We start from the raw sequence: 12418 nt of genomic DNA on the forward strand, positions 1-12418 counted from the left end.
ATGTGCCCACGCAGAGGCGGGGCCCGGCGGCTCGGCTCGGCCTCAGCGCTTCCTGCCCCCCGCCCCCGGCCGCCCCCTGTTCTGCCCGCGGGCCGTGCCCCGACAGTGGGCAGCGACAGCACCCCCGGCCCGGTTTGTCCCAGCCATTTGCCCGGAGCAGGGGGCAGCTCTGCCCACTCCAGCCGTCGGCTGGTGCCCGGGTACATTAGGTGTCCCTGGTTCCAGCAAGTAGCACTGCAAATAGTACCTGGGGCCGTAAAATTACCCGAGCCCTCTGAGCAGTCTAGCCCATGCGCTGACTTCCCGGGGCTGTGGATGCCTACGGCACAACCTCGGGACCGCTGCCTCTGCTTGCTTTCAAAGCATCCATCCACGTGATGTTCAATGGAAAGAGGCCCTGCAGACCCAGAGCCAGCTGCCCAGGTAGCCCCTGCCAGCACACAAGGGACCACTGGGCCATTGCATTGCCATGAACAGCACCTGTGCCTAAACCAAGGGTTGGGAAACACCCCAGGGTGGGCAGCTGGGAACTTGCTGGGCGAATCTCCCACCTCCTGGCATTTCTGAAGTGACCCTCAGCAGCTGCCAGGGAATCCTGGAGCTAGGGGCAGAAATGGCTTATTAGGTTACAGCACAGGTACCAGGAATGCCAGCACCTCACCTGGCACCTGGGCTGGCCACAATGGTCTTGAGCTCAGGGGATGTGTATGCCATGTTCCCCCTCAAGCCCCTGGCTCACCACAGCCCAGGCAGTTCCTGGAAGCAACATCTCTATCAGTTATAAGATCCTTGAAAGAGCAGCCAACAGCTACTTTTTAAAAAATTCCTTTCAAGCATCCTGTTGAAGCCCACACACTCTGTTGCTATATTAGGCAAAACCTCATTCAGCAGTTACATCCCACCATCAGATGAGCGAGGGATCCCATCCACCAAATCCCTACTGCATGCATTTGCCTAAAATGTGAAGTGTGTTTCATCTCAACAAGCTGCTGAGAGCAATGATGGTTTACTCCTTTTCCTTTTAAAGGAGAAATCATCTTTCCCTGCCTTACCGCTCTCCATAAAGGCACATCGATACCCAGTTTATTGTGGCACTGATAAGCCTATCTCACATTGAAAGGAATCCGAGAATTGACACTGGGCTGCACTGCACCAGCTGGTAACTCAAGTGTCCCTAGTTTCTCTGTTTTATAAGCAGTTATTGATACTAGTATTGAAGAGAGGTAACTGTAGAAGATATACTGCAGATACTGCAGAATCCAGACATACTGGACACTGCAGAATTCCATATTTCACAACTCTGTGTTCAGAATGCAGTTCTAAGGAGTGAAGACATTCATTCAGGGGGTTGCAATAGATCTGGTACTAACTAATAATACTCCTTATTTTCGGATCATTTTCTTAGGTCTACAGTGGCATGGAGATGCTGAAGTGAAAAAAGGCAGTGTGTTGCTACAGAATTGTGTGTCAGCACCACTTATTAATTACCTAAGTGGTATGAGAGTTGGCAAGATAAAGTAATAAAGCTCAGTGTGAAAGTAGCATTTAGAAGGATGCCCTCCCCAGCAAGTGGTTCATGATACAGTTGGAATCTTTTTCTAAGTCCCCTTTTTTCCCCTCTAATGAGTCATGCCATGTAGATGGTGTCTTTTTTGATGCCGCATGACTGTTTTTGTTGCTTCCTTAATTTGTGCTGTTCCCCCTTATTAAGGATTTTATTGTCTGCTCTTTCAGGGATCATAATGAGTAAAGGAAGGAATTGCAATTATTAGCAACCTGTTTCTGTGTGTGGGCTTACAGATGTCTTAAAAAGCAGCATCACCGAAGAACTTCCACTTTATAATTAATTTTACCCTTAAATTCCTGCATGATTTATCCTCTGAAGGACAACATTTAATTATAGTCCTGTACCGGTACCCAGATACCAAGTAACGCTGACACAATTGGAGCAATTCATTGGAATTTCCTCTTTCAGATCTGAATATGTGGAAAACAAGTATCACGGACACATCTTTGTCCCACCTTTCTGTAATGTGCTTTGTTTCACAGCGCCTGATTTCGCATCCAGCATCCCCGCGTGCGGCTTTCCCCTCCTCCTCGTGGAGGATGCCTCCTGGGGTAAGGCTGGCACGCACCTTAAGAGCCAGTTTTCCAAGAGGCCTTGCAGCATCAATGGGGTCATTGTAAGGCAGGCTCGTTGCATCCCACAGGTGCCAGTAGGAGCGACAAGTCTGTGCAATGCTGGGAGGCAGCGCTGGTTGGGCAACAGAGCATCACGGGTGCATCGCCGCTGATGCTGGCCTCGATTCCTGCCGGGGTGAACTGCCACACCCAGGGCAAGGCACCCCAGGATCTGTGCCCTTTGGCACCCCACCAGTGTGGGGTGCATTCACCACCCCTGAATGCTTTGACATTTGGGGATTTTTTTCTTTACCAAGTGTAACAAGGATATGAGGAAGTACCTCAAGAATTTGTGCGAAAGAGTTGCTTGCTTTTATTACCTTGCACTGCCTTAATAACCACCTTTAAAAGAAATCTCTCTTTACAAAGTACAGAGGCTCAGCTGAAGTCCTTGTTCCAGCTTGTCTCAGTTCTTGCTATGTCTCAAGCATTCACCTCCCCCTCTGGGACAGAGCAGCAGATTCACAGCAGTGATCATTTCCCGGGTACTGACTGAGCGTTGTCTGTCAGTGTATCCATCAGTGATGAGGCACTGCGCTTTCTATGAACAACATGCCCTTTTTGATTTAAAGAGGAAAAAACACAGATGAAATGTATATTTTTCTGTGGTGACTCGCTGTAGAAGAATACATGTGTTCACAGCAATTTAAAATGTAAAAACTTTATCTGTGCGTTTTTACATACTTAAAACCATACATGGTGAGTGTCTGTACCACTTACTTTAGCTGCCTTCTGTAGGGTTTGTACCTGGTTTTATGCATTGCTGCTGTGGGCATGGATCTGCCTCGGTTTCATCTCCTGAAAACAAGACAAATTTGCAGAATCAACATATTTTCTTGCTAGAAAGTACTTTTGCAATGGAAAGAAAATCATTCCTAGCCTTGCACTGATGCACTCACCACTGTTCCACACAAAGTAACAAAGAGCAGCAATTTTGTAAATTCTTGGGAAAATCATCCAGAATTTTTCAAACAGCATGAGTGCACATGTCAGTACATCTGTTAGCAGACTTACATAGAGCAAGCTTTCATTGCACAAAATGAGAGATGCTCAAGAAATACTCTCAGAAGGTCAGACATCAACTGGAATGCACTTCAATCTTGACAGCACTTTCATTTGAACTATACAAGGTTAATATAAAGTTCCCAAAGGGATATAAAAGGCAAGTAGATGTGCAATTGAAATCACTCTTCAGCGGTGAGCTCTGCAGTGCTGGGGGGAATGGTTGGACTCAGTGATCTTAGAGAGCCTTTCCAACCCAAAAGGTTCCATGATTTTGTGAAAATCATAAATGGTAAAAATCTCGAGACTCATGGGAACATGCCCTTAGGACAAATGCCCTAAGAAGGGAAAGTATTTTTAACTGGAATACGTAGACGCAACTGGCTGGAGGAAATGGAGTAGAGAAAAACCTTGAGCCAAATTACTCCGTTTAAAGGTCAGATTCAAATTTGCCGTGAATGCAAGGGATGAATTAAACAACCACTCTCTCCTATAAACTATGAGAGTTCAAATTCTGCACCCAGGGCTGAAAGTGGCCAATGCCTCTTCCTGTAAACACAGCACAAGGTCAAAGTTACTGGACAACTAAGATGTTGTGCTATTAAAAATAAAGAACAATTCCCCAAATTCACTGACTTCTTTACCAACTTCTTGGGTCAGCATTAACCAGCAATTTAAAAAAGAAAGGAAAAAAAACACCCAAGCAGCTAATTCTCATCCATCTCAGAAGATGGCATTGAAAAGGGAGACAGGTCTCCCAGTTCATGCTGCATTCCTCCCTAAAGGGCAGTTTTTAAAACTTCATTCTCCTGGCTTGTATGACTTTGCCATTACTCTCCCCTGGGCAAATCCTAAATGCCTCAACACATCTCACGGACAGCAAGAGCTTCTTAATGCTCAGCTGGTGATTTCCCTTTCCTAATTACAGCCCAGTGCTCCATGCTGAGTGATTTCTTAGCCTCTGAGGGGTTGAAGCCTTTCTAATTTGTGGAGTCTTTCCATGGTTTCTGCCTTTACTTGGTGATAAACAAACCCATGCCCTTGCTGAGAGTGGTATCAAGCCAAGTCCCCCCCATATCACTGTCCCTATATATATTAATTGTTTCTCCTTGTTTTGGCTGAACTGTTTACAACAATTACATAGAACAGAATAATAGAAGAACAAAGCCTGAAACAAAGGGGATTTCCCCACAGCATGTAGTAGGTTGCAAGCAAGCTGGGAGAACACCAGCCCCTTACCCATGAGTCCTGTGTACTGTTCTGTCCATCAGCAGCTCTTTTGAGTTTATTAAGTCATCTCTTCCACAGAATTTCTTGTTCTCCAGGACAAGGATTAACCACTGAGAGGCAGAACACATGCAGAGGTGAAGACTGCCTTCTCTGACAAGTCACCATGTGCACACAGGGGAGCATCATTCATGCCTCTGATCAGTGGCCAGTAGAACTGAAATTCCTACATGGCAGGATGCCCCTGGTGGATGACCACATGGCCCACCCACCCGATGGCTCTGCCCAGAGACGGACATCCCCCTCAGGACAGTGAAATGATAGCAAGCCCACTGCAACAGGGAACTCACCAGCTGCTCTCAGGTTATCTGCACAGCAGTCTCTCCTAGCTGTGGGCTCTCCATCTCGACCTTCCATGCCTTTCCTGCACCTCCTATCAGGACAGCTGGTGCCAGCCTGGGGAAGACAAGAGGAAGACACTGTCAATGAGAAGCGCACACCTGCTGAAACACAGCACCAGCCTCTAAGGCCTGTGCTAAAGCCTGAGCAATATGTGCTGCACACACACCATAAGTAGAGACCCTGACTCTTCACTGCTCCATCTGGGAAGCCTGGCTGTCACAGGCCTCAGCTGCATTGGCTTCAATCCCTTTGGCAAGTTTATTTTGGCCCTTGATAAATATTTTGCTGTTAGACCTCAAGCATATATGAGCAGAGGAAGGGCTGACTAGCAGGCTGTTCCCTGCCTGCGCTGGGCCTGCTGAATCCAAAGCAGCACCGAGCTGTGACTCACCCCAGGCCCTGCTCCACCACTGGCACTTCAGCTGTCCACAGACTCCACGTTTTGGCTGCAGCACAGCAGTGACTGTCACCTGCACGCCAGCCATGCACACGGGAGCTGGGGCACCCTGGCAGAAGCAATGTGTCATTAAGGATGATGGAGTAAATAGCAATCCACCTGAAACCAGCTCAGCCAGCACATGTTCCAGAAACCAAATCTAGGAAAGAGCCACAGGTCTCTGGTGTATTTGTTTGGCCTGGTAACCAGCACTAAGCACTGTAGCAGATGCACTTATTGGAATTCCCCCATCCACTAGCATTATGGGACACTCCCACTACTGTTCTGATAATTACTGTTAATCATTACTGTTACTGAAGTGACAAAAAAAAAAAAAAAAAAACAAAAAGGAAAAAAAAAAAAGGCTGTGAGGATCAGGCCTTTATTGTGCCGGCTGTTGTCATGCAGAGGTGATGAGACAATCTGCCCTAGGGAGCCCATAAACACAGGTGCCCAAATCATTGCTGTAGTCATGTTTCAAACTAGGACACTGTGGCCCCCAATGAAGATCTCCTACAACTCCAGCAAAAATAATCCCTCCAGCTCACATCAGCTGGGAGCCAGGCTGGATATTATGCTCTCTGCCTGCGGGCAGATGCAGGTAGAAGGGAAAGAAGCTGATCAGGAATACCTTGACATAGCAACACCCAACAAGACATTTCCATTCGGTGTTTTCCCTCACTGGGCTCAAACTGCTATAAAATCCATATTCTTTGATCTCCAATGAATTCAATACCACCAACTCTTGAGAGTCCAGGAGTCACATGGTATGTGGAAACCTCTGGGGTTTGGTTTGGGAATGACCAAGACTACGTGAAATCATCTAGTCACCCTCTCCTCCCATCAATGGTCTGAACATCATCTCAGGTATCCAAGTCTCCCTGGACACCGTTCCTAGGTTACACACAGAAGAAACGGATTAACCAACTGGGTACTGACTGGAAGCCACAGGGAAGGACTGTAGGCCTCTGTGGGGCTGAGAAGGGCAGGGAGAGCTCCTGCACAGGTGGAAACATCTGCCTACAGTGCTGATTTTTTCTCTCATTTATGCAGGTCAGGCTGCTGTCAGCTACCAGGAAAGGAGACAGACCCCAGTTCTCTGGTCAGAGCTGGCTGTTTTCCAACCTATCTCAAGAGTGCAGCCTGGATTCCTCCCACACCAAAAAGCAAAATAAAAGGTGTTCAGTGCCTGCATGTTTCTCTGCTCTCTCAGCAAGGAGCTCTGGGTTTGCCCAAAGGCCAAGTGGAGGCGAAGGCCCCAGCCCCAGGGAACTTGTCTGTCTCTCCATCCACGCGTACAGGGGGTGCTGGTTGTTTGAGGTGCAAGTAGGAGATAGGACAAGGCAGGAATCTGCCATGGGATGTCCTGGGGGGGAGGTGGCAGTGGTTGACTGTGCCACTTCCCACATAACTCCTTGATGTGGTATCTACACATCCACCCCCTCGTCCTCGTTCCTGCAGCTTAGTGTTATTTAAGAGAGGCAGGAGATTTCCTTTATGACACCGGGAGCGCATGCGTGTAAATCAAGTGGGACAGGACAAAGGCCAGGGCTGGGCTCAATTAGATCAGTGATGCTATTAAATTAGCAACAGCACTGAGCTATGGCTGGCAGTTCTTGATTGATTCTCCTGCAGGCAGGGTCTGTGTCCTTCAGAGAGGAAATGAAGGGCTAGGGAAGAAGGATGAATTGGCCAAGGCTGCCAACCACAAATTTGGTCTCTGAACCTCATTAAGCTTCTGAACAACAATAGTTCCTCTAGAGGATTTTCAACAGACATCCCTGAGAACCCCTTTTTTGTGAGGCTGCACATCAGATGCTCAGGATGAGACACTTTTGGCCTCTGAGTTGCAGCGTGCCTACAGCCGAGGTCACCCCCTCAAGCATCACACACTCCCTTTCCAGCTCCACACCCAGATTAAGCCTCCCTGTCCAAACCTCCAAATCCATCACACAAGCAGCCTGACATCAGCCTGAAGCCCATTAAGCCAGCACAGAAGGTCTGTCTCAGGTGAAACATGCCAGACCTGAGAGCCTGTCCAGAACACAGCTCTGCTCTTCTGTCTCCACCCTGCCTCCTCAACCCTTCCCCCTCGTTTTGTTCCCATAACAGTCCCCTTTGTGAACCAGGAGAGAGATTTCCAGGAAGAGCTACAGTACACAAAGCTCATTACCCATCTTTCCAAAGCAGCCACTTTAAAGGGCGCACAGGTTAACTAAACTAAACCAGAGGTCTCTCTGCAAGCCCTTTCCCAGCATCTCACACTGCACCTTATGCAACGTGCTGTGCATTGCTGAGCATGTTTAATTACAGCACAGCAGCTTTGATGGCCGTGCCACACCATCGCAGCACCCGCTGCGCTGCTCATGTCAGAACTGCCTTTTACGCACGTCTGAGTAACAGTGGAGCCCCTGGGCAACGGCCTTCGATTGTTTACATGGCTCCCATAAACAGGATATCACCCATTTGTAAATATCCTGTCAGAAGCCCCTCAGCTGCTGATGCATGCCTGTCTGCAGCGAGTCTGCCTCTCTCCCCTATGGCTTCACTGGTAACGTTGCACAACCCCTACTGACCACGCATTGCCTCTCATGGTACATACCAGGACTTCTACCTCGTGGCTTCTACAAGTTGTTTGTAGAGCTGGTGCACTTGGAGAGCGCTTTCTGGGGAATTTTAAGTCAAAGGAATGATACATTACTGTTGGCATTATTTCCCACAGGCTTATGCTGTGTAGCTCTCACTCAGGTAGAGAAAGCCAGGAGTTACACTGGTGGAATGCTTGCTGCTACATTTTACCTCAAGGTAGGGGTTCTTTTTCTTTCATATAAACAATCCATTCCAGCTAAACAAAGAAAGTGACACACAGAGAAAAACCTAAATTTTCTTGTGAGTTTCTTCAGTGTTGCAAAATGGGTTTTTTGATGGTCAATAATTAGATACCTGTCTCTAATCTGTAAATTTTCTGCAGTAAATCCAAATATAGCTTTCAAAAAGAATCATAACACCTAACTCTTTTGTTTTGGCAGTGCATCTCAGGACAGAACCTCCTAGCAGAGCTAGAGAGAAGCTCAAAGTTCCCTGTCAGTCAAATACTTTATTAAAAGCAAGGCACACCTCTCCTGGTTGGCTCATATTTGACAAACTGGGTAGCCAGCTCTGAGGGATGGAGGAATTGCTTTCATGCAGAGGGAAGCTCCAGCTTGGAAGAAAACAGAAGAGCAAGAACTACTTGAACTCTTGGTGTAGAAGCAGAAGCACCAAGTTTAGTCACCACTCATTCACATGTGAACAACCCACTACTGGGAGTATGCTGATGCCAAGAAGTCTGACAGGACATCCCCAGCTACAAAAACAAGCACCTTGAAGAACTGTAACTCCAGGCTACAATCATGGTAGCATCAGATCAGATGCCAGCAAAGCATTCAGCTACTTCCCCCTGACTTTGGCTAAAAGGACAAGACTTTTAATGCTATGCCACAAGCCAGAAAAAACCAGAACCAGTCTCATTTCAGTCTGATTCCCAGCATAACCTCAGTGGCGTTCCCAAAACCTTCCCAGAGGGACACCATTTTCTTCTCCTCTGCTCCTGTGAGTGGCACAGACTGCTCTGGTGACATCCCTACTGTCACCTGCAAATGTCAGGCCTGTGTTACACCCCTTTAACCCATCATTAGCACCACTGGGACAGCAACAGCCGCACCTGCAATAGACGTTCACTGGAAAGGAAATCATCAGGAACTGGTTTTATTTAAAACAAGGGGCAAAGGAAGCAATGTCAAGTCCTGACCCCACTTGTTCTAAGGTATATCACTTCATACTGCACTATGAACTCAGCTGGGATCCAGATTGCTTTGCAGATAGAGCAGGAGGAAGCTGTAACTTGCACCCACTACAAGTGTACCTACAGCCAAGGAGCCAGATAACTAAATGCCCTTGGGGAGATATGAGAGGCATTTGAAGCATAAAGATTGCTTACCTTCCCCTCACCAGGTAGGCAGATAAACACAAATGCCTCTGTTCAATAGTGCCTGACAGTCTGATGCAAGCCCTCAAAAGCAAAGAAAATTAAGGCTTAGAGTAAAACATGGTGCAAGGATGTGCATCCCCAGTGACAGAACAGTCCCCATCATCTCCAAAATAAGCAGTTCCAGAGAAGTGCGCCAGTTGGCAGAGGTCGTGGGCCCAGCAAGTGTAGGAGAGCACAGGTTGGTGCTTGTGTGCAGGACAGGCAGCCTGTGTGTTCCACAAGGGCATTCCCAGTTTCCCAGGTGCTGCACTGTGCTCCGACTTTCAGTCACGTGGCTGCCAGGACACACACAGCTTACCACATGCTAAGGGAGGGTGGGAGCAATTGGCTTTACTGCTCCTGCCAAAAGCCTCTATTACTGTATGTTATGAAAGCTCTGGAGAGGCAAAACATTCCTAAAACCACTTTATTAAAATTAGTAACACCCGAAACTCCCCCCAGTTGTTTATGGATGGCAGGGCTGAAAGAGGCAAGGAGCAAAAGCAGAGGCAGAGAAGGCTCTGCTTTCTCTGTGGCGTGACAGGCCGAGGGAGGCTTTGGATCATTTCAGCTGGATAATTTCAGCTGGCTACTGCAACATTGTCTGCTTCCCCCAGAGGTCACACTGGGAGCAAAGCTGCATTTTCATCTACAGATGCAAAATGTTAGGTATGGACTAAGTGCTGGTTTACCATGCCCCAGCATCTCTGAACTACCTCCAAAGGCTGTAACACTTTCATCCCCGTGGCATCCTTGTAGTTATCTGGATATTTGTGTGATGGCAGCAGGGAGGCAAGCACAGGGTCTGCAACTTATCTAACACGTGCAGAGGTAGGGACTCCTACCTCTGTCCCTGTGCTCCACTCCTGCCCTTCTCATGGATCACTTCTTCTGTGGATGCTGAGCCAGAGCAGCACTGCTGCCTCCCAGGCTCCTCTTGCTGATGCTGCAGTCCTGATCCATACTGCAGAAGGCAAAGTTAAATGTGACCACAGAGAGAAATTCAGGTGTGGAAAACCATCAGGTCATTATATTCTCATGCCATGACTGCTGTCCCCTGGGTGTCCTTCCTCCAGAACAGGTCAGAACCTCTGCACGGCAGGCTCAGCCCAGCAATCCATGCTATTCCCTTTGCTCACCCTTAGCACTGGCTAAATCCGTGTTTGCTCCTACCTGGTGCCCAGCTAGCTTCTTGCTTTACAAGAGATAGGAACCACATTCAGTCCAGCCTCTGAACTAACAGGCCACCTGAAGCAGATCAAGCTGCTTTTGCACCATCTCACTCTTGGTGATATGTGGAAAGCTCTGCTTGTACTTCTCTGGCAGTGGCTTGCATTAAATCACATGGAAGTGTAATTTGTCTTATTTATATTAATTGTAATTTCTATCAATTATCATTTTTGCATTCTGCACAGGACCATAGACCCTAGGGGAATTTCAGTGTGGATAGGGCTGGACAAAAGCTCTGGTGCAGAATAAGAAGATTGAGCAGGCCCTGATCTGCACCTTTTGCATACAGACCTGCCCCCTGTGCCAGGGCAGAGCCCCCACTCCAAACCTTCCATGGGCCACAGGAAGGACAGGGCAGGGGGCACAGGGGCTCCAACTCTACCCCACAGTGGTGGGATTTGGGTTTCCCTGAGTTCTTTGAAGGATAACGGAATGCTTTCTGCAGGGCTTTCTGCATATGTACTGATCTGCATGAACCCAAGCTCTGGGTCAACAAAGATTATTCTTATGAGAAATAAAGACTAACTTGTTGTTCAACATTACAGAAGCACCTGATATCTACTAGGGCAGAGCCTCAGCTCCTCATCAGCACAAGGTATGGTATGCACATTAAAGTCTGAGATTTTTTATCAGACACATAGAGAGCACTTCCGGTCAATATTTGACCATGCTTTTCCATGTCACCTGGACACTGATCACAGAAAATATCCTTTGGCATAATAGGAATTCAGCACACAGCTTAAGTGCTGAAGGAAGGATGTGCAAATAATGAAGCAATGCACAATCCTAAACAAATGTACTCCAATGTTTGGAAGACAAAGGGAACTAGTTTCCCATCTGTGTCATGTTTTCTTTCAATGCACATACACAGGACTACTTGTATTGACAGAAACAGTCTCACTTCAATTCACTGAAATTATGGACAATGCACAGTCCCCAGAAACCTCGTGGCAGACCAGGACTTGAAGAGGCTTTACCCAAAATGTGCCTATGTACACACACACACTGGGACCAAGTGCCCCTGAGTTTCCTCCCGCACCCAGGGTTTCTAACCTTCAAGTAGCATTCAGAGTACATGCTGTTACTGTTGTCTTACTGTTGTCACCTTGGCTTGTATCTCTCACCTTGTTCTTGATTATCATGGTGCTTCTCACTCAAGAAATCACCACAAACAAATAGGAATTTTTAAGAATCCCACAGCACTCAAAAGTCATAAACACCTAAATACCTGTAGACTGAAGGCAGTGCAAGTAGCCTGAGTCTGCACCCTCTGAAGGCAACAAATGCTTTATTACAGCCTGCAGCAGGGCTTGGAGTTAGGCCAGAACTGACTGGGAAAATCACAGAGCCCTACTTTATGATTGTCTTGAAAAGCCTTCAGTGGAGCCATTCCACCAGTACATTTCACAAATGCTTCATTGTTTAAAAAGGAATCAAACCAACCCTTACTAGGAATCACCTTTACAAACCTTTTGAAGTCCTTTCAGGCTGCAAGTTTGGATGTGGCACCTGAATTACACAAGGACACCTCCTCCTGCCTGGGAGGCACCTCTTTTGGGTAGACCAGGAAGGATGATCCTGAAAGGAACTCTGCTGGGCCAGAAGGAAAAGGTCAGGGAGGAATGCAAGGGGACACCCAACTGGGTCAGGGCACCCCAAATTCCTCACTGTCGTGCTGAGGTCATGGACACTTCTGTGCAGGTCTTGGAGTGTGTGTGTTGGTGTAAGGTCGTGCCCTTCCACTGCGTCACTCTCCATTCTTTCTGGGAACAATCAGGAAGAAACTCCGGGTGTTTCTTGGCTCCTGCACACACTTTTCATGCAAAGGGGAGCACCTAGCCCATAGAGAACATTTTTTTCCTGCTGTAATCTTGATGGAAAACGTTGTTAGTGATGGAGAAAGGAATTCAGGAGACGGCTGAGAAGTGCCT

This window comes from Ammospiza nelsoni, chromosome 4 (genome assembly GCF_027579445.1).
Source record: "Ammospiza nelsoni isolate bAmmNel1 chromosome 4, bAmmNel1.pri, whole genome shotgun sequence".
Taxonomy (NCBI): domain Eukaryota; kingdom Metazoa; phylum Chordata; class Aves; order Passeriformes; family Passerellidae; genus Ammospiza; species Ammospiza nelsoni.